Here is a 20,970-nt window from a genome sequence, read left to right as displayed (position 1 = left end):
AGAAGCCACAGGACTTAGGTGGCGACTGGTCGGTGAAGAGGCGATACGTACAGGGGAGCGTTTAAGCATCTGGGCTTCGGAACGAGACTGTGTGTACAATTTGAGCTCTCTCACTCAATAGATGTGTGACTTTGGGCAAGTTTCCTTTCCTTTTCTTTTCTTCTTCTTCTTCTTCTTCTTTTTTTTTAAGAATTTATTTATTTTAGGGAGAGAGAGTGTGCATGAGCCGGGGGAGCGGAAGAGAGAGGAAGCAGACTCCCTGCTGAGCCGGGCTCGATCCCACAGCCCTGAGACCATGGCCTGAGCCAGAGTCCGAGGCTTAACCGACTGCACCACCTAGGCGTCCCTCAGGCAGGTTTCTTCCCTCACGTCTCAGTTTCCTCAAAGGCAACATGGGGACAGTGATGGTAGCTGCCTCCTAAGGGTTTCTCTGCCCAGTTAAAGATCTTCTAGCGTGCTCCGCTTAGTCCCTGTGCACACAGAATCATAGCAGCCGTGTTAGCTGGGATGATGAAGGCGGCTGACAGGCGAGGGGTGACCCTGTGGGAAACGGGGCCCAGAGCGGCTCCTGATTTGGGCGAGTGGGGGGAAATCGCGCGGATAGAGAATCCAGGTGCAGAAGGAACCCGCTGGTTTGCACTTGGGGGTTGTTGAGTTTGAAGTGTCACAGCTCACTTGTATGATTGTCGCTGAGTGTGGGCACTATGCTGGCACATCCCATACATTGTCCCTTATGTAATTCCCACAGCAGCCCCCTGAGATGAGGATTATTAACACATGGCAGGGTTTAGCAGCTTGCCCAGTTGTTAAGCAGCAGAGCTGGGATTTGAACCCAGGCCTTTGTGTCTCCGGAGGCTGCACACTTTTTACCACTATATGCACGGCTTCCTAAGTATCTTGACTCTGGTTAGGAAGTCAGTCCTTTTGTGTGTGTGTGTGCGTGTACATGTGTGTATTGCACACACATGTGCGTTTAGTGCTAAGATGGTCTTTGGGGGAACATAATGGTTTGCATTGCTTCCTGCCGAGGCAGTGGTCTGCCCCCTCACCTGGGGTCCCTGTGTGGAAATTTGGCCCCTAGACTTGGGGACTTTTATGACACGTGTTCTCCTGAGCTTGTGCTTCGAGTCAGTGGCTCAGTGCCTACCTGTCCCCTGGTCTTATTCCCAATCTCCCCCCACATGGTGTTCTTGGTCTTGAAAGTGTATTAGCATCTCTGAACCTCAGTTTCCTCTTTTGAACAACTCAAGCAGTTATGGAATTGCAGGAAGCATCAAAAAAAGATAGATGTTTCTTGAGGAGAGGGGCTGTTTCTGATTTCTCAACATTCCCAGGGCCTGGGCCAGAGCTGGGCATAGACCAGCTGATCTCTGAACGAATACATGACCAACTGACCGCATAGGCTGTTATATATGGTCCTGGGTCCACCCCTTTTGTTTGATCCAACTGAAATTGCTTCCTTTTCCACTTATTGCTGTCCAGGGTGGTTACCCCAGTTTTTGTGCTTTGGGGATGACTCCGTTTAAACTTTTGGTGTCAGCTAAACCACAATGGCAGAATTGGGTTACCAAATTCTGGGTACTGGGTGTGTGCCCATATATGTGGTGGGGGATGGGGAGGTGGCGGGAGGTGGCAGGTGTGGAGGGACAAGGGAGTAGACTGGATCATATTTCCTCCAGAGACTTTCTTTGTAGTGGGGAAGGTGCTCTGAGAACTTGAGGGACATGAATTTACATGCAGTAAATGGAACCCATGCTATGGTTGAATCTTAAAGACCAATATGATGGTATCAGGAGGTGAGGACTTTGGGAGGTGATTAGGTCATGAGGGTAAAGCCTCAAGAATGGGATTAATGCCTCATCACAGAGGCCTCAGAAAGCTCCCAACCCCTCCTGCCCTGAGAGGATACAAGAAGTTCGAGAGTTGGAAAAGGGCCCTCACTCAACTCTCCAGCAGCTTGATCTTGGACTTATTATTACAGGGGAGCGTAATTTATTTCTCCCAATAAATAAATTTTTATTGTTTATAAGACACCTGGGCTGTGGCATTTATACAGCAGGGTACAATGAGTTGGCTTGTAACAGGAATATTCTGTTCTTTTAATAACAATGCTTCAACATGGCGACTTCAAAAATATTTTTCCCCCTATCATTCCACGTAGTGACACTTTCAGTAACCTGCATCTGGATTTTGCTGCTATTTAATTAAGACTTAACCCTCTAAAAATGCACATTTAATACTCAGAGTAAACCCTTGACTTGTTCCCTTTGAAGATAAACAGGTGAGATAGCTTCTTGAACTCTGAATTCTGAGATAATTAAGATTAGTTGCCATAGAGAGAGAGACAGACAGAAATGCATTAAAATGTATCATACTTTCCATGTTTAGGAAATTCATTTAGTTAAATATTCAGGGCCATAAAATCTACCCAGACCTAGATACCTATTAATCTGCTGGCCATACAGCATCCAGAGTGATCTTTCCTTGTCAGGAGAGGCTTCTTTTTTTTATTTTTTTAGAAGATTTTATTTATTTATTTGAGAGAGAGAATGATGAAAGACAGAGAGCACGAGAGGGAAGAGGGTCAGAGGGAGAAGCAGACCCCCCGCTGAGCAGGGAGCCTGATGTGGGACTTGATCCCGGGACTCCAGGATCATGACCTGAGCCAAAGGCAGTCGCTTAACCAACTGAGCCACCCAGGCGCCCAGGAGAGGCTTCTAATTGCTCCGCTCCTCTGCTCAGAAACTTCTAATGGCTTACCATTGTCCTATGTACTGATGGTGCTCCAGACCCTCAGGACCTGACCCAACCTCCCTTCCCCAGCTCGTGTGCTACCACCTAGCCACCTAGGTGCTGGCCGGCGCCTGCTGGCACCTGCAGTGGGCCAAGCCTCTCTACATTATTTACCCTTTGGATTCTCTTTCTTGTCCTCTCGTGGCTTTGCGAGCTTCTGCTCACTCTTCTGGACCCCGGTCCAATTCCACATCCCGTTTAAATGCTGGGTCTCTGGATTCTTCCAGACAGAATAATCCTAGGCTTTCTTGGACTTTGCACTTTTATGACAATTCTCATTATAATGCACCACAATTTTACATTTTCCCCAGTAGACTGAGAGCACCTTGGGACCCAGGGTCCCACTCATTGTATGAATACGTACAATGCCTTATATGAATACGCATGTTCATATAATATCTAGCTCATAGTAGGTCCTGAATCATTCTTGTTGGAGCAAATTAAATGAATGGCATTACACTGCCAGTTAATAGTATGTATTATAAAGTATGATATTATAAAGATTTCTTCAGGGAACGAATGATCCGACCCAGTGTTGTCTGTGGTGTGCCATATAAAAGCCCCACAGTGTTTTGTTGATGGGGGGCTGTCTTTGTACACCTGGCTGCAGGAGTGTGAAGCTAATCTAGAGCTCACTGTTACCCCTTTGGTTAAGTAGTAGAAAGATCAAAGTTAGAGGCCACAAAAGAATCCCTTCTTTCATGATGCCTATAACATCCTGTGGATGCTCTAGACACTCAGTGATGGGAGGCTTATCATTTGATGGTTAAAGTGTGAACTGTGGAGTGAGGTGGACGTGACTCTGAGCTGCATGAATGGCAACTTCCCGACCTTGTCTTCATTTTTGTGATGTGAATAATAGAGATAATCATATTATATTCCTAAAGTGGCTTTGAGCGTAAATGAAATGTTCAGGCCACACAAACAGGTCCCCAGCACACAGGAAAGTATTTAACAAAAGGTAGTAGCTATTATTTTTGTGTGGTTTTGTAATCGTTCTGGGTTATGAATAGAATTATAACAGCAATGCAAAATGATGCACTAAGTTTCCGCCAAGAAATAGCAAATGCAGTAATCATTACTGATTTTTTTTTTAAAGATTCCACTTATTTGTCAGAAAGAGAGAGTGTGTGCACAAGCAGGGGGAGCAGCAGGCAGAGGGAGAAGCAGACTCCCTGCTGAGCAGGGAGCCCGATGGATGCGGGACTCGATCCCAGGACCCCAGGATCATGCCCTGAGCCGAAGGCAGATGCTTAACCGACTGAGCCACCCAGGTGCCCCATCATTACTGATTTGCTGGCGAGTTACAATATGGTTTATTAGTAGCTGTTCGAGTACTGTCAGGGGCTAGCACCAGTCCCAGAAGATTCCAAAAGAGCTGCTTAACTAAGGTCATCCGAGGGAAGCCGCTCAGATACCTGTGGTTCTGAGTCCAGCAAGACCAGCAGAGGAGGTTCCCAGACCGAACAGCGCGAGGATGTGTTTGATGAGGCTGGGACACAGCTGCGTGGAGACAGACCTTCAGCACAACCACACAAAGGGCACGCAGGGCAGGTAATCTCTCTGCTCGTAATGCCAGATTGTAGGAGCCCATCTCCTCCTGTCCTGCTTAGGAAAGCCCCGAAGAGGAACTTTCTTGAGACCTTCCATGGAGGCGACATCGGCAGCCACCTCTCGATTCTGTCCCTATCAGACCTGTGACTCCCAAAGCTTAGCATTCGTTTTGACTATAAGAGTGTGAGTATGTAATCTCTGATGCATACATTTATTAAAAATGGAGTCTCCTGTCCTTGGTGTTTTCTTAAGGATTCCTCCCTCTGATAATGCATTATCAAAGCAAAGAGTTGCTTTATTTAATGTACTCTGCTTTTATGATACTTCGTTTTCTTTTTCTTCTTTAAAGGAAAGAGGTTTCTGCAATCAATTTACAGTACATGGGATTGGGAGCATGGGAAGGAAATAATGCATGTGGAAGTCCGTGAAAGAGGCTGAGGTTTGAGATGACTAGGGTGTTCCTAAAGGTTCCAAGAATGCCCAGGGGCTGGCCCCTAGCCCTCGTAAAATCCATGATAGACCAGTGCCCCATCTGAACCTCCAGGAGCTGCTCCATTGTGAACTCATTCTCCTCCTCTCTCCTCTTCAGCGCCTCTGAAAACCATGAGTGGAGCTGAGGGACAGGCTAAGGGGCCCTTGGATGGAGATCTAGCCAGAAAGAGTCTGGAACCAGGAATGTAGGGACCTGAAGTTTAGTCCTGGTGCTTTCCTAAACTCCCTGTGCAACCTTGGACAAGCCCTTCACTCTCTAGGCTTCTGTTTCACCATCTGTGAATCAAGGGAGCTACGTCTTTGGGTCTTGGGTGCTGTGGAGCCAGGCCAGGGACGAGCAGTGGGGTGGGAAACAGCCCCTTCATCTCCTACCGAAAGGCACATTTCAGCTGTCCTTTATGAACACCTCATCCAAGGCAATGATGCATGATTCTGAGACTGGTATAATCTGGAACTGGCAGCCTGGAGGTCTGGGGTAGCCAGGAGTCACTGGGAGTGCAGAGAAGCTATAAATTGGAAGCTCTGCACTTCCTTGGGAGGGGAGTGGAGGGGGGGGTGTCCTTCCTCCGGAAGCCACCATCCCGGGAGCACGTCAGAATAGTATATTTGTATGAAGTCAAACTCTGGTCTTTGGTCTTGATGGTAAGGAATCTCCACCCCCCCCCCCCAAAACAAAACAAAACAAAAACAATACTCAGAGGATGTGGTGGTCTTTATTCAGAGAAATCAAGGTGAACTGAACAAATCTCAGGACCCTGGTAGAGCAAGAGGGGAAGTTGGGGAATTTTATCATTAAGCAGAACGGGTCCAATTAGAATGACACAAGTGACAAGACAAAGGGATTTTTTTTTTTTAATTGAAAAGTTAGTTCATGCCCCTGGGGAATAACTCAAAACAGTTCAAAAAATTATTACTGAAGAATACATTTCTCTCCTACTCTCACTCTTTGGTCTCCATTCATAGAGGCAATCACCTTCTACAATTTGTGGATCCTTACAGAAGTATTCTAGATGCCATCTGCTCATTGCTTCTTTGTGTAACAATATACTTGAAGATTGTCCTATAACAGCTTGTATATTCATTAATCATTTCAACAAATATTTGAGTGCCGAGTGAGGGCCAGTTACTGTTTAGGCTTTGAGAATACAACAGTAGAAAAGCAAGACCTCGGCCCTCAACATTCCAGGGACAATACCAGAAAATGAACAAGTAAATGATGATTATGTAATATAATGTCAGGTAGTGATAACTGTTGTGAAGAAAAATTGAAAAAGTCTGGGAAAAGAAGTGATGGGGCTCTTTTATCTATCTACTTATTTAATTTAATTTTTTATTTTAATTCCAGTATATTTATTTTTTATTTTATTTTTATTTAATTTTTAAAAAAATTTTTTATTTATTTTTTGACAGAGAAAGAGACAGCAAGAGAGGGAACAGAAGCAGGGGGAGTGGGAGAGGGAGAAGCAGGCTTCCCGCGGAGCAGGGAGCCCGATGCGGGGCTCGATCCCAGGACCCTGGGATCATGACCTGAGCCGAAGGCAGATGCTTAAGCGACTGAGCCACCCAGGCGTCCCCCTATTTTTTATTTTTTGAAGGTTTTAGACAGATAATGTTTATTTTTTATTAAGTTTTTAATTTTAATGCCAGTATAGTTAATATACAGTATTATATTAGTTTCAGGTGTACAATACTTCAGCACTTCCATACGTTACTCCATGCTCATCATGGTAAGTGTACTCTTTAATCCCCATCACCCATGTCACCCATCCCTCCACCCACCTTCCTTCTGGTAACCAGCAGCTTGTTCTCTATAGTTAAGAGTCTGTTCTCGGTTTTCTTGGTTTGTCTCTTTTTTTCTCCCTTTGTTCATTTGTTTTGTTTCTTAAATTCCACATGTGAGTGAAATCATATGGTATTTGTCTTTCTCTGACTTATTTCACTTAGCATTATACTCTCTAGCTTCATTCAGGTCGTTGCAAATGGCAAAGTTTCATTCTTTTTATGGCTGAATAATATTCCATTGTATACATATGCCACATCTTCTTTATCCATTCATCAATCGATGGACACGTAGGCTGCTCCTATAATTTGGCTATTATAGATAATGTTGCTATAAACATAGGGGTGCATGTATCCCTTTGAATCTGTGTTTTTGTATTCTTTGGCTAAAAGAATCACACCCACTGGTGTGATCACTGGATTGTAGGGTAGTTCTATTTTTAATTTTTTGAGGAAACTCCACACCATTTTCCACAGTGGCTGCACGAGTTTGCATTCCCAACAGTGCACGAGTGTTCCTTTTTCTCCACATCCTCACCAACACTTGTTGTTTCTTGTGTTTTTGATTTTAGCCTTTCTGACAGGTGTGAGGTGATAGCTCATTGTAGTTTTGATTTGCATTTCCCTAATGATGAGTGATGTTGAGCATCTTTTCATATGTCTGTTGGCCATCTATCTGTTTTCTTTGGAAAAATGTCTGTTCATGTCTTCTGCCCATTTTTTAAATTGGATTATTTGTTTTTTGGTTTGATATATAAATTCTTTATATATTTTGGATACTAATCCTTTATCAGGTGTGTCATTTGCAAATATCTTCTTCCATTCCGTAGGTTGTCTTTGCTGTGCAGAAGCTTTTTATTTTGATGTAGTCCCAATAGTTTATTTTTGTTTTTATTTCCCCTGATTCAGGAGACATATCTAGAAAAAAGTTGCTATGGCCAATGTCAGAGAGATTACTACCTGTGCTCTCTTCTAGGATTTTCATGGTTTCAGGTCTTGCATTTAGGTCTTTCATCCATTTTGAATTTCTTTTTGTGTATGGTGTAAGAAAGTGGTTCAGTTTCATTCTTTTGCATGTAATTTTCCAGTTTCCCCAACACCATTTGTTGAAGAGACCATTCTTTTCCCTTTGCATATTTTTGCCTCTTTTGTTGAAGATTATTAAGCATGTAATCATGAATTTATTTCAGCGTTCTCTATTCTGTTCCATTGATCTATGTGTCTATTTTTGTGCCAGTACCATACCTTTTTGATTACTACAGCTTTGTAGTATAACTTGAAACCTGGGATTGTGATGCCTCCAGTTTTGTTCTTCTTTTTCAAGATCGCTTTGGCTATTTGAGGTTTTTTTTGTGGTTCCATTACAAATTTTAAGATCATTTGTTCCAGTTTTGTGAAAAATATGGTTGGTGTTTTGATAGGGATTGCATTAAATCTATAGATTGCTTCAGATAGTTTCGGACATTTTAACAGTATTTGTTCTTCCAATCCATGAGCGTGGAATATCTTTCCATTTTGTTGTGTCATCTCCAGTTTCTTTCATCAGTGTTTTATAGTTTTTTATAGTGTTTTATAGTCTTTCACCTCCTTGGTTAAGTTTATTCCTAAGTATTTTATTATTTTTGGTGAAATTGTAGATGGGATTGCTTTCTTAATTTTTCTTTCTATTGCTTAGTGTATAGAAATGCAGTGGATTTCTGTACATTGATTCAGGATCCTGATGGGGGTTCTTTTAGGTAAGTTGGCCAAGGAAGGCCAGCCTGGGAAGGTGACATAAAGGAGAAGAAGAATGGGAGCATGGACAAAGATTCCACGGTGGGAGGACGTGCCTGGCATGTTAGAAGGAATGGGAAGGTGTGGCTGGGGGAAAATGAGGTGTGGTTGGAGAGGAAGTCACAGAGGCAGGCAGGGGACACGGCCCACAGGCCCTGAGGCTGTGGTGAGGAATTTGGCTTTTATTCTAAGTGACACATGAAGCTATTAATGGTTTGGGCAGTGGGATAATAGCTGATGGATGTTTTACAAAGATCCTTCTGGCTGCTGTGAAATGAACAGACTGTCAAGGGGTAAGAGTGGAATTGAGGGTGACCAGGTGACCAGGTGGATGTGACCATAATCAGGAAACAGGTGACAGTGGCTTGGTCTAACTGATTTATATTTGGGGAATAGAACTTACCAAATGTGGGGTGTGAGATAAAGGAAAAAAAGTGATTCCAAGATTTTTGTTCTGAATGAGTGAATGTTTTGCATTTACTAAAATGAGGAGCCATGGGGATGGAGGGGCTAGTGTGGTGATTGCTATTTTCTGGCTCAGCTGTGTTGAACTCAGGATACTTATTTCATGTCCCAATGCCAACATTTAGAAGGCAATAGGATGTATGAATCTGGAGGGCATGGCTTAGGTTAGCACTGGAGATAAGAAATTTGGGTGTCATCAGATGGTATTTTAACCCCTGGGCCCTAAGGAGCATCAGAGATTGGATGCAGAGAGAGAATGTAGGGAGAAGGCCAGGACCAATTCCAGGGTCCCTCTAACATTTAGAGGTTGGGAAAAGGAGGAAGGACCAGCAAAGGAGACTGAGATGGGACAGCCAGGGAGGAAGGAGAAAAATGTAAGAATGTGGGATCCTGGAAGCCGAGCGAGTGTCGAAAATGTGGGAGCCCATCTCCCCACCTGCTGCTGCTTCTTTCCAATGTAGTTGTTATGAGAGGCAAATTGGAAAGTTCTCTTAAACCTGGAAGGAAGCAAAGACCTCAGAAAGCAAACCCAAAGCAGTATTCTGTGTGGATGTGTGTAATTTAAAGCTTTGTTTTGTTCTGAAAGTAATGTCCTACCTCAAACGTTTCTAAGTAAACCATGAGTATATTACAGCCATCACTCTGGGAAGATGTGTGGTGATAAGACTGAGAATGAGTAAGGAAAACAGAAATCCTTTGATAGTCCTCAATTTATCTTATTTTTTAAAAGGTTTATTTAGTTGAGAGAGAGAGAGAGAGAGTGTGTGTGTGTGTGTGTGTGTAGGGGCAGAGAGAGAGAATCTCAGGCAGACTCCCAGCTGAGTGGGGCTCAATCCCACAACCCATGAGATCATGACCTGAGCCCAAACCAAGAGTTGGGACACTTAACCGACTGAGCCACCCAGATGCCCCAGTCCTCATTTTAAAATAAAAACCCCGTTTTTCTGTGTATAAAATATTTTTTTTTCATGATTATGATGCTTTTGGCAAAAACATGGAAAATACAGAAAAGTATGAAGAAGAAAGTAAAAGTAATGCATAGTTCCATAACCACTATTAACCCTTGGGTGAGCTTCCAGTCTCTTTTCTATGAAGGTTTGGCCATGGGCTGCTTGAATGTCCCTTCACTAGAGAGCTGGTGAGCAACTTCGGAACTGGCCTTGGCATTTGAACCAAAGTCCCATTTTCTAGGCCCCAGCTGGTGCCTGAGCAAGGCTGTGCAGCAACAGCTGGGCTATTTTTCAGGCAGTCTCTTCTCAGATGGCTGTTGGCTTTTTATTTGGCTTTGGGACATATGAAATACCTACATTTTTATGTAGATGGATGGAATAATTTTTTCCTTTTTTGACTTCTTCCAGCGTTTTTATGCCTGAAAAATCTTTCTTTGTCCAGAGATCAGGCAAATCTTCAACTACATTTTCTCCTTTTGTTAACAGTTTTATTTTTTAAGTCTTTAATCTCTCCAAAATCCATTTTGTCTTATGGTGTCAGGTGAAGGATCTAGATAGAGCTCTTCTTAAGTGGATTTCCTAGCAACCCTTATTGCTTGACCAAAGGCAAGTTACTTCACCAGCTTTAATGTCCATTTCCTTATTCAGAGAGGATCAAGGAAATCCTACTTCATAGGGTTAGGTTGAAGAAAAAGCAGGTCATGGATATGAAAGCATTTTTTTAAAAAAGATTTTATTCATTTATTTGACAGAGAGAGAGACAGCGAGAGAGGGAACACAAGCAGGGGGAGTGGGAGAGGGAGAAGCAGGCTTCCTGCCCAGCAGGGAGCCTGATGTGGGGCTCGATCCCAGGACCCTGGGACCATGACATGAGCCGAAGGCAGATGCTTAACGACTGAGCCACCCAGGTGCCCTGGATATGGTAGCATTTTATAAATGCTCTAGAAATGTTGGTTTTTGCAGTTGTAATTATGTGAGAAAATCAGGTGTGATTCCTTGTTTGGTGTAGTCTTGTCCCAGTCCACTAATGAGAACAACCCCAACAGGTCTGGCCCCTGAGATCCCAACAAACCCAAGGGTATTGGGCCCACAGAGGGGTTTTAGAGGTTTAGGATGCCACGGAGGAGTTCAAATGTAGGCTATTCATAGTAAGTACAGTTGAAGGGTGCATATGTTTACCGGTGGGGAGCAAAGGAGAATTCAGAGTCTGTATTGGGATGGGGGTGATGATCTGTCAGGGAAAGTGGCCAAAGCCTTTCATGAGCAGACAGTATCTGATGAGGGGAAGCATTTAATTATTTGTCTCTGAAGTCCTAAAGGACCACAGAGTGTGTGGGATTTCAGGAATGATGGGAGACACATGGCCTGGCATGGGAAGAGGGAGGGTTTTCCAGGCATGCTGTGCCGTTTTGGAGCTTGCTCGGGGGCTGGTCGGAGTCAGGCTCAGAAGGGTGAGTTGGACCGTGCTGTCTTGGCATGGCCACGTCCTTTAGACATGTCCTTTAGACAAGAAGAGAGATGTCTTATTTCTCATCAGAGAGAGATGCAAAAGAAGTTTGCTAGCAGATACAGCCAACTCTTAGCCACTGAGGAGAGAATAGCTGAAGATCTAACATTATACAGAAGGCTCTCAAAATTTAACCCTTTCACCTCCAAATTATTTACTGACTTGTTTTCTTCTTTCCTCTCTTTTTAAATCTACAAGCATGTTTAAAATGTTTTTAACGAGGGAAGGCTACAGGAGGTCTGGAGTCTGATGGAACCCTTAAAAGAACACTGTCCCTAGGAAATGGTAGAAGAGAGGGAAGTGTGAAAGAAGGCAAAGAAGATGAAAAATACGTTCTTCAAAGTTAGGAATTCTGTCTCCTTCATTTTTGATTTAGGGAGTTTAGTACAGAGAGCAGGACGCGGTGGGTGTGCTGTGCATACTGGCTGGTTGAGTTAGGGAGGGCACAGACTAGGGAAATATCCTTTGGTTAACCAAGAGTTAACATGGTGTTCTTGAAGAGTAATTGGTGGTGTCTGAGTTATGGTAACACTGCACATTCCCCACTAAGTGCACATTTCCTGTGCAGGACATGGATTTGATGGGGCCTTTTCAAAGTAGGTGACTTAGGCAGTTCTTTTTATTGGGGGGCAAATCAAGATAATTTGGTCTGGCTAATTTCTCATTATTCCTCATCACAGGGCCTTCATCCTAGCCAGGCATGTCTACTCATTTATTCCCCAAATCTGAATAGACTGCACAGATCCTGCCATACCTTTGTGTATGCTGTTCCTTGCAAAGGCTGCACCCTCCCCTCTCACCTCTCCTGAGATCCCGCTCTCCTCCAAGACCCAAATCTAGCTTCTTTTGTAAAGCTGTCTCAAAATCCTCCTTTCCCTGCACTCTCCCCCTCTCTGAATTTCTCCCCTCGCTGTTACGCTGTTACTGTGTATGTAATTTATTTGCACTCATAGACTCTGATGGAACGTTAGTGTTTTATATGCATATATTTAAATCTCCAACTAGATAGGGGCGCCTGGGTGGCTCAGTTGGTTAAGTGTCCGACTCTTTTTTTTTTTTTAAGATGTATTCATTTCTTTGAGAGAGAGAGAGAAAGAGAGCACATGCTTGCACAAGTCGGGGGAGGGGCGCCAGGAGAGGGAGAGAGTCCTCATGCAGACTCCCTGCTGAGCACAGAGCCCGACATGGGGCTCGACCCCAGGACCCCGAGATCATGACCTGAGCTGAAATCAAGATTCAGACACCTAACCAACTGAGCCACCCAGGAACCTCAATTGTTCAACTCTTGATTTCAGCTCAGGTCATGACCTGAGGGTGGTGAGATCGAGCCCCATGTCAGGCTCCGGGCTGGACATGGAGCCTGCTTAAGATTCTCTCTCTCCCTTTTCCTCTGCCCCACCCATCCCCCCCTCAAAAAAAAAAAAAATTTCCAACTAGATAGTATATTTCTTATTGTCTGAGACCTAGTTTTATATTTCCGTATCAGCCCCCTCACCCCCCATCATAGTGCTTTGTATAAATATGCCCCCAGACCAGGTACCCAAAAGCTATTTGATAATTTGATGATTTCAGAAGATTCCATGATGCTCATCTCCAGGTAAATTCTCTTTGTGATGCTAACAAGGCAGGAACAAAAGCAATCTTTGATTGAGCTTCAGCACATTGAGCATACCATCAACGGGAAGAAAATAGTTGCTGTGAGGGTACGTAAGCAACTGGTCAGTATTCTTCCTTCCGAATTCTACTGGCAAGTCTGGCTCCATGGATGAAAGGCAATCAAGGCATGACCCTGTCCTCTGTGTGCAGGCCGAGTGTGGGAGACAATAAGGACACCAATGAGTATAAGACCACGTGGTAAATATGATAGGGGTAATAAAGAGGGTTATAGGAGTCCAGAGAGAGGGCATCAAAATGAGGCTTGGGTAGGTGATCAGGGAGGATTTCCTGCAGGATGCAGTGCTTGACCTAAATTTAGGCATGAAAGAGAGTGGAATGAAGAGATTTTGTTCACCAGCAGAGTCCAAGTCAGGAAAGGGTGTGTGGGGAAATGTAGAAAGAGAACTTTTCTAAGATAAAGTTATTTTACAAAGAAGCAGCATTGGGAAATCAAGGGAATTTAATTACAACTGCCTCACGAGCAGGATTTGAAAAGGAGTGGGAGGCTCATGGAAACCTTAATTGCTGAGAAAAGTTAAGAGGAGAAATATGACAGAAGTAATAGGTCTGTATGTATGTCATGTCTGATTTGTCATTTTTCTAGACAGGCACTCTGCCTCCTGCCTTCTAGGTTAGAGAAAAAAAGATCCTTCAGCTGCTAAGGTGAAGATACCATTTAGGATGCAGAAATGGGACTTGGAAGTACTCCTGATTCCTTTTAGGGAAGAAAAGGTCCATCTCAGGTTACCTCATTGCTAAGAAGAATAATAAGCATTTGTTCAACGATAATTATGTGTGAGGTGCCTGAAAGAACTTCGAATCGGGCTAAATAATTTCTTCCTTCCTTTAGAAAATAAAAAACAGCTTGCCTGATTTCTCTTCCAATTTATTCTTGTGGTTTTCCATTCCTTTGGAAATCCAGGAGGATACTTATTTTATGAGCTTTTGAAGACCAGCCCTTCCATATTCAGAGAGGGTGTCCTTGTATGCATTAAGCTGGGTCTTTAAGATTAATGCAATATGCAGGCAAATGTGATAAATGATACGGCATTAGCAACTTTTAGTTTGTAAAGTGGCTGCATGTTGAAGGCATCTGGAAAAATTGTAAATCCCAGCACGACCAGAGCATAAGTGACAGATGTCCCTCTAGAGAGAGGGAAGGATGTAAGGATGTTCCAGCATAGAGGAGCTAAAGGAGACAAGTCTGTTGGTACACAAAAAAGAGAATCAATGTGGCTGGGAAAAGAAGAGGCTCATACATACGTAGAAGGGTAGGTTAGACCATCTCCAAGGTTCTGCCCAACTCAAATTTTGATGCCATGACTCTCTGAATAAGGACTTAAGGAGATTTTTTTCATAAACTCTAATATGTCATAGACCAACAGAGTCCTTGGATATATATATATATATATACACACACACATAAATTATATACAACTTAATTATATATAATTAATATATATTAATATATTATATTTAATTTATATATAAAATCTCTATTATATATTATAACCATTAAAGCTCAGGAAAATTTTATATATATAATTATATATATAATATATGTTACATAAATATATATTATATTTATATATAATATACAAATAAACATATAAGGTATGTAAATATATAATTATATAAACATAATTATATAATATATATAATTTTCCTGAGCTTTAATACTTTACATTTGTGTAGTGCTTTAGCATTTGTGGGGATTTAATCTCACAGACTATCGGTTATTTGTGGCCACAATGTAACATGTAACAAAGACCCATGCAATCTCATTGCCATACAACAGTAAGTGTTGCTCACGTGTCTGGAGTTTGTTAGGTGGCTCTGTGAATCTTGGCTAGGCTTCCTCACAGAGCTGGACATGGGCTGGCTGTCAGTTGATCTAGGATGGCCTCAAGCTGAGGTGACTTGGGTGACTCAGCCCTGATCCATGTCTCCTATCTTTCAACAGGCTAACCCAGACATGTCCTCAAGTGGTAGAAGAGGCACAAGAGAGCAAACAGGAACATGTGAGTCCTCATACACTCATAGACCCACCAGAGGAAGCTACAGGGATGAACTCAGTGCCAAGGTGTGGGGAAATGTGCTCCATTCCTTTTGTTAGAGCAGTTGCAAAGCTACTTGGTAAAGGCTGTAGATATGGGTGAAATTATAGTGATCTACTACAGAGATATTGCCTCACTTAATCCTTACTGTGTAACCCTTTACCCTTGAAGACTGATATTATTCCTGCTTTTACAGATTAAAACATGGACACCAAAGAGGTCAACAATTTTTCTGAGGTCACGTGGACCAGAGGAATGGAGATATTGGTTCTCCTGTTATAAAATCAAGGCACTTTCTATTGTTCCACAGCATATTCATTAAGAACATGAATCCCAGGAGTTTTGTCAGAGACTTCCTAGAGGTAGATTGGTAAGGTATGTGGCCCTTAATGTTGTGTGAGTTGGAGAATACACAAACTTTTACTTACCTATTCTTATCATTCTATATAAAATATAATATTTTAACAAAATAATGTATCAACCTAAGGAATTTACTAGTCATCTAAAAATAGTTTATTTGTAATTAGTTGGTTGCTTTGTGTATTTGTCAGAGTAGGCTAAATGCTGTAACTAATTGTCCCTAAGTCTTAGTGGTTTAGTAAAAAGTTTATTCTTTTGCTCATAATGGCCAGCACTCAGGCCACATCTAATAATAAAGAAGACTGGTAAATACAATTTAACTGTATGGAGAAAAGAGGATATTGATATACACTTAGCAAGACTCAAAGGAATGGACCAAATTTTGCAGGAAGGCTAGGAAGTATGTAGCAGGTGATAGAAGGTATAGCAAAGGAAGATGGAAAAGAGGAGCCCATAGCTTGAGACTTTATCCAAGGAAATGTGTGGATCCTTGGCTCTAAGACATGATGTACAAATATACTCTCTACTCAGTAGGCAGGATGACCATTATGAATTAGGAATTTAAGAATTTATATCTGATTATGTCACTCCTCTGCTTAAAAGCCTTCAACGTCTACCCTAAGAATAAGTGGTTAATGTGTGTTACACAGTCTTCCAAAATGTATCCCCTGTCTGTCCAGTCTGATCTACTGCACCTTCCCATTCACCCTTCTTTACTTAACTATAATGGTCTTTTTTATTTGCTTTTTTTTTTTTTAAAGATTTTATTTATTTATTTGAGAGAGAGAATGAGATAGAGCGAGCATGAGAGGGGGGAGGGGCAGAGGGAGAAGAAGGCTCCCCGCTGAGCAGGGAGCCCTTTTTTATTTGCTTTAATGTGAGGCTCTCTTATCTGTAGGCCATGAATCATGATATTTCTTCCATCTTTTCTGAAACTCACTTCTCAATCTTTTTCTGGCTAAGACCTACTCATTGTCAGGTCTCAGCTTAAAAATTACACCCTCCCAACAACAGAGATAGGTCCAAAATTAAGATACCAAACCACAGATCCAAGAAGCTCAGAGAACACCAACAGAGAACACCAAGCAGGATAAATACCAAAACACACACATGCATCTACACATATCATTCAAACTATTAAAAGCCAAGAGATATTCTTGGAGGCAGCTAAGAAAAAAGACACAATGCATTTAGATAACAGCTACAGTGGACTTCTTGTCAGAAACTATATAAACCAGAAGACAATGGAATAGCATTCTTTTTTTTTTTTTTTTTTTTTGAGTAGCATTCTTAAATTGCTGGGGGAAAAAAAATGCCAACCCAGAATTCCATACCCAGCAAAAACATCTTTTGAAAATGAGAGAGAACTATATCAGACTAACAAAAACTGAAAGAATTTGCTTCCAGCAGACCTAGGAGTACAAGAAATGTTAAAGGAAGTTCTTCAGGCAAATGAAAATGATATCAGACAGATTCTTGGATCTACACAAAGAAATGAAGAGCACTGAAAATGGAATAAATGAGGATAAGTTTAAATGTGTTATTTCTTGAAATATTCTTCTGCCTTGTTTTCTCTTTCTGGGATCCCAAATACATGCCTATTAGCCTGTTCAATATTGTTCTGCAGTTCTTGGGTGCCCTATTTTTTTTTAAACTATTTTCTTCTTTGGGTTTCAGTTTGGGTAATTTCTATTGATCTATCTTTAAATTTACTATTCTTTCCCTGGTGATTTCAAGTCTGCTGATGTGCCCATTCAAAGCATTCTTTATTTCTGTGACTAAGGTTTTCATTTCCAGCATTTCCATTTGATTCTTTTTTACAGTTTCCCTCTCTTGATGGAAGTTACCCATCTCATCATGTATGATTCCCATCTTTTCCACTAGAGCCTTTTTAACATAGTAATCATATTTATTTAAAATTCCCTGTTTGAGGGGCACCTGGGTAACTCAGTCAGTTGAGCGTCTGCCTTCAGCTCAGGTCATGATCTTAGGGTCCTGCCATCAAGTCCCAGTGGGACTCTCTGCTCAGTGGGGAGTCTGCTTCACTCTCTCCTTCTCCATCTGTGTGCTCACTCTCTCTCAGATAAATAAATAAGATCTTTAAAAAAATTAAAATAAAATAAAATACCCTGTTTGATAGTGCTGACATCTGTGACATCTCTGAGTCTGGTTCTGTTGATTGCTTTGCCTCTTGACAGTGTTTTTGTTGTTCTTATTTCCTCACATACCGTGTAATTTTTTGATGAAAGCCAGACATCTTGTATAGGGTATCAGAGACTGAGTTAAATAGTTGTTACACCTGGAAGTGGGCATGTCTTTCTGATTCTTAGCATTTAGTGTGGGGGACTGAGTCTGCCTACTTAGAAGTTGAACCAGTTTGGGTCTTGTTGCTATGGTTACTTTCAGTAGAACAGTTTTTAAATTCCTCTTGGGCTAGGGTGGTGGCTGGTTTGCTGGAAGGTGTTTCCCCCCAAATGTCTGCTCTACCCTTGGGTGTAGATCTTCTCTTTGCACTGTGCTTCCATGGGGGTCTCTCACCATGGTTTAGCACCTCTTTCAGCAGTAGAGTACTATCAGTTGTTACTAGATGCTTGTTGGCCTGGTGGTGGGGAAGCATTCTCTGATGTTCTGATTAAGGCTCAGTTGTAGACAGGTCTTGTGTCTCTGGATCTTGGAAGTGGTGCTTTCATAGTGGTTTACCTTTAGCTATAGGGCTGGGTCCAGAACATATTCCTGCTCCTTCCCAAGGCTATAGAGTTCCCCCCCCCCCAACTCCCAGCTCCTTTTCCCCAGCTGCATTACCTTTTTCACCAGCGCCCTAAGAGTGACAGGGTTGTTGCCATTCTGCCAACATTTCAAGGCTAAATTTGATAGGGGATAAGAATCCAGGTGGAATTTCATGCATTTCCCACGGGGGCTGCTACTCCTTTTTTCCAGGCCTACAGCACATAGGATGCTACCTGAAGACTCATGTCCTCTTCCCCATCTTTTTTATGTATACTTAATGAGGTCTGTGGAGAAAAACCCACAGGAGGGTGTTAATTTGCCTTTGTCTATGTCCCCAGGGGTTCTATAGCCTCTTGCGGGCCTAAGCTCAGCCGTTAGCAATTTGTTGAAATTTTTAGCTGAATTATTTTTATCTGGGTCCGGTGGCAATTGGCCCCAGATAATCAAGTGCTTATATTTATCTCTCTCTGGAGGTGCCTGTAGTTTCCTTGGATTTGGGGTTAGCTGGTTGTCCTTCAGTCCCAGCTCTCTGATAGGTTCAAAAAAAGTTGTGAATTTGCGGATTGTCCAACTTTTTTTGGCAGTAAGGGTAGGAGTGATGTTCTTTCCAGTTTTCTACATCCTAAGTGGGAAGCTAACACAAAATTCTTAAAACATTTGCTTATCAATTTTTCCATTTTACAAGCATGTAGGACAGTATTTATTATAGTATCATTTCCAGACCATCTGTATTAGAATGGTAAGCTTATTAAAAATGCTGATTCTGAAGCCAACTCCAAGCTTATAAATCTGAAAGTCTAAGGGGCGTTCATTTTACCAAGCTCCCCAGGTGATTCTCACGCATTTTGAAATTTGAGAACTGTTGAGTTCAAAGTTAGCCAATAACATTTATTGGCAATTATAATGTACCAGGCATAGTACAAGGATTATTTTATTTAAATCTCACGACAAACCTATGATATAAGTACTTTTATCATCCTTTTTATAGACTATGCAGCTGGGTCTCAAAGAGGTTAATTGGCTTGTCCAAGGTAACACAGCTGGGATGTGGCGGAGGCCAGATTTGAACCCAGCTGGTCTGATTCTAAAGCCCAAGATCTTTTTAAAAATTGAGATATAGGGGCGCCTGGGTGGCTCAGTTGGTTAAGTGTCTGTCTTCGGCTCAAGTCACTATCTGGGGTCCTGGGATCAAGCCCTGCATCCGGCTCCTTGCTTGTCAGGGAGCCTGCTTCTCTCTCTCCCTCTGCCTGCTACTCTCCCTGCTTGTGCACTCTCTTTCTCTGTCAAATAAATAAAATCTTTAAAAAAAAAAATTGAGGTAGAATTCACATCTCCATCTTTTAAAGTGTACAGTCAGTGGTTTTTTTATTATAATCACAAGATTATACAATCATCACCCTAATTCCACATTTTATTTTCCTCCCCCCACCCCCAAAAGAAATTTGGTACCTGCTAGCAGTCACTTCCCATTCCCCACTCCCCCCAGACCCTGGCAACCACGAATTTACCTTCTGTCTCTATAGGGATTTGTCTTTTCGGGACATTTCATGTCAATGCAATCATACAATATGTGGCCTTTGGTGTCTGGCTTCTTTCATTTAGTAAAGCCAGAGATCTTAACCACTGTGTCAGAAAATTAGAAACGGGGTTGTATCTGCTTAGACAAAAAGGACTAGTACCGGTCAGCTTGCTAGTGCCAGAGGAGACAGGATACCCAGGAAACACCAAGACAAGAATTCCATTCAGTTTAATGAAGACTAATAAAGACCACGTGTGTGCCCCGGGGGAGTGGTTTCGTGCAGGGGAGCGGGTTATCTGGGTTGTGGTCTGGAGTTCAAGGTCGAGTGTCCACTGCCGGTTCCGGCCACGGGTGGCTGTGTTTCCCCGCGGGCCCCAGACGTGGGGAGCAGCAGGAGAAGCCCGAGAGCGCTGAGGAGGCGACAGGCATTTGAGTTCTGTCCCCACGGACGCGTTTGCAGAAAGCCCCAAGTCCGTGATCCTGGGAAGCCCCGCAGCTGTGTGCAGCTCTGGGCGGGATGGAGAAGTGGCCCCCTCCCCACCCCCAAAGCAAAGTCAAGTTCTCGGAGCCTCAAGAAATGGTGGAGGAGCTGCAGAAATGGCTTCGTCAGGAGGTTTAGTCAAAAGTCCCCGTGCTTTGCAAAAGTGTGTGGGTTTGGTTTGTTAGTAAAAGTTGAAAAAGAATTGGCATTAACATAGAGAACGATTTGAGTACCTCTGGAGAGCAAAGTCTAGAGCGGGATGTTCAGTATTGGTGCAGGTCAGAATGACCCCTAGAGTATGATAAAAATAGATTCCTGGGTTTCTCTCCCTGGAAGTTCTGGTTCTGGGGTCTACACAGGGCCCCGTGTTCTGTGATGCTACCAGGCATCCTCAGGTGATGGTGGTGTAACTGGCTGGGGACAAGCTGGCAAGCACAGCTGGAGGGTAATCGTTCTCTACTTTTAATGTGTATGTGAATCATCTGAAGGTCTTGTTCAAATTCAGAATCTAATTCATTCAGCAGGTCAGGGATGGGGCCAGAGTCTGCATTTCTAATCACCTCCCAGGTACTGATTTGCTATTTTGCGGACCCCCTTTTGAGTGACAAGGCTGTAGGGGATACCCCATTAAGGATAGAAAGCCCTGGTTCTCACCTAAGGTGCTTACCGTCAAGGGCAGCGAGCCCTCATATAGCTGATTTTAAGCCAAGGCGAAGTGGGCTGTCCCAGTAAAGACCCAAATCCATTACAAATGGAGACACCCCTCTCCCCCTGGGCATCATTGCATGTTCACAATGAGACATCCAGAAAAAAAAAATGGTGTATGTGATATTTGACAAACTGTTTAGCAAGATAGG

General features: G+C 42.7%; 1 long non-coding RNA gene across 2 annotated transcripts in view; it reads left to right on the top strand.

Moving 5' to 3' along the window:
• Nucleotides 1–20,970, top strand: part of LOC118014050 — a 34,972-nt gene that overhangs the window by 8,773 nt on the left and 5,229 nt on the right. Inside the window, exons 3-4 of one of the 2 annotated variants that reach the window (XR_004680180.1) lie at nucleotides 3,893–4,530; nucleotides 14,933–15,401. This is a non-coding gene — a long non-coding RNA (uncharacterized LOC118014050). Of the gene's footprint in view, nucleotides 1–3,892; nucleotides 4,625–14,932; nucleotides 15,402–20,970 lie in introns of those variants that run through there. The other variant, XR_004680179.1, reaches the window with a different exon arrangement.

Source organism: Mirounga leonina, unplaced genomic scaffold (assembly GCF_011800145.1).
Source record: "Mirounga leonina isolate KUSES-001 unplaced genomic scaffold, KU_Mleo_1.0 Mir_154, whole genome shotgun sequence".
NCBI classification, from domain to species: domain Eukaryota; kingdom Metazoa; phylum Chordata; class Mammalia; order Carnivora; family Phocidae; genus Mirounga; species Mirounga leonina.
Note: the sequence above shows the minus strand (reverse complement) of the source record. Positions and strands in the feature narration are given on the sequence as shown.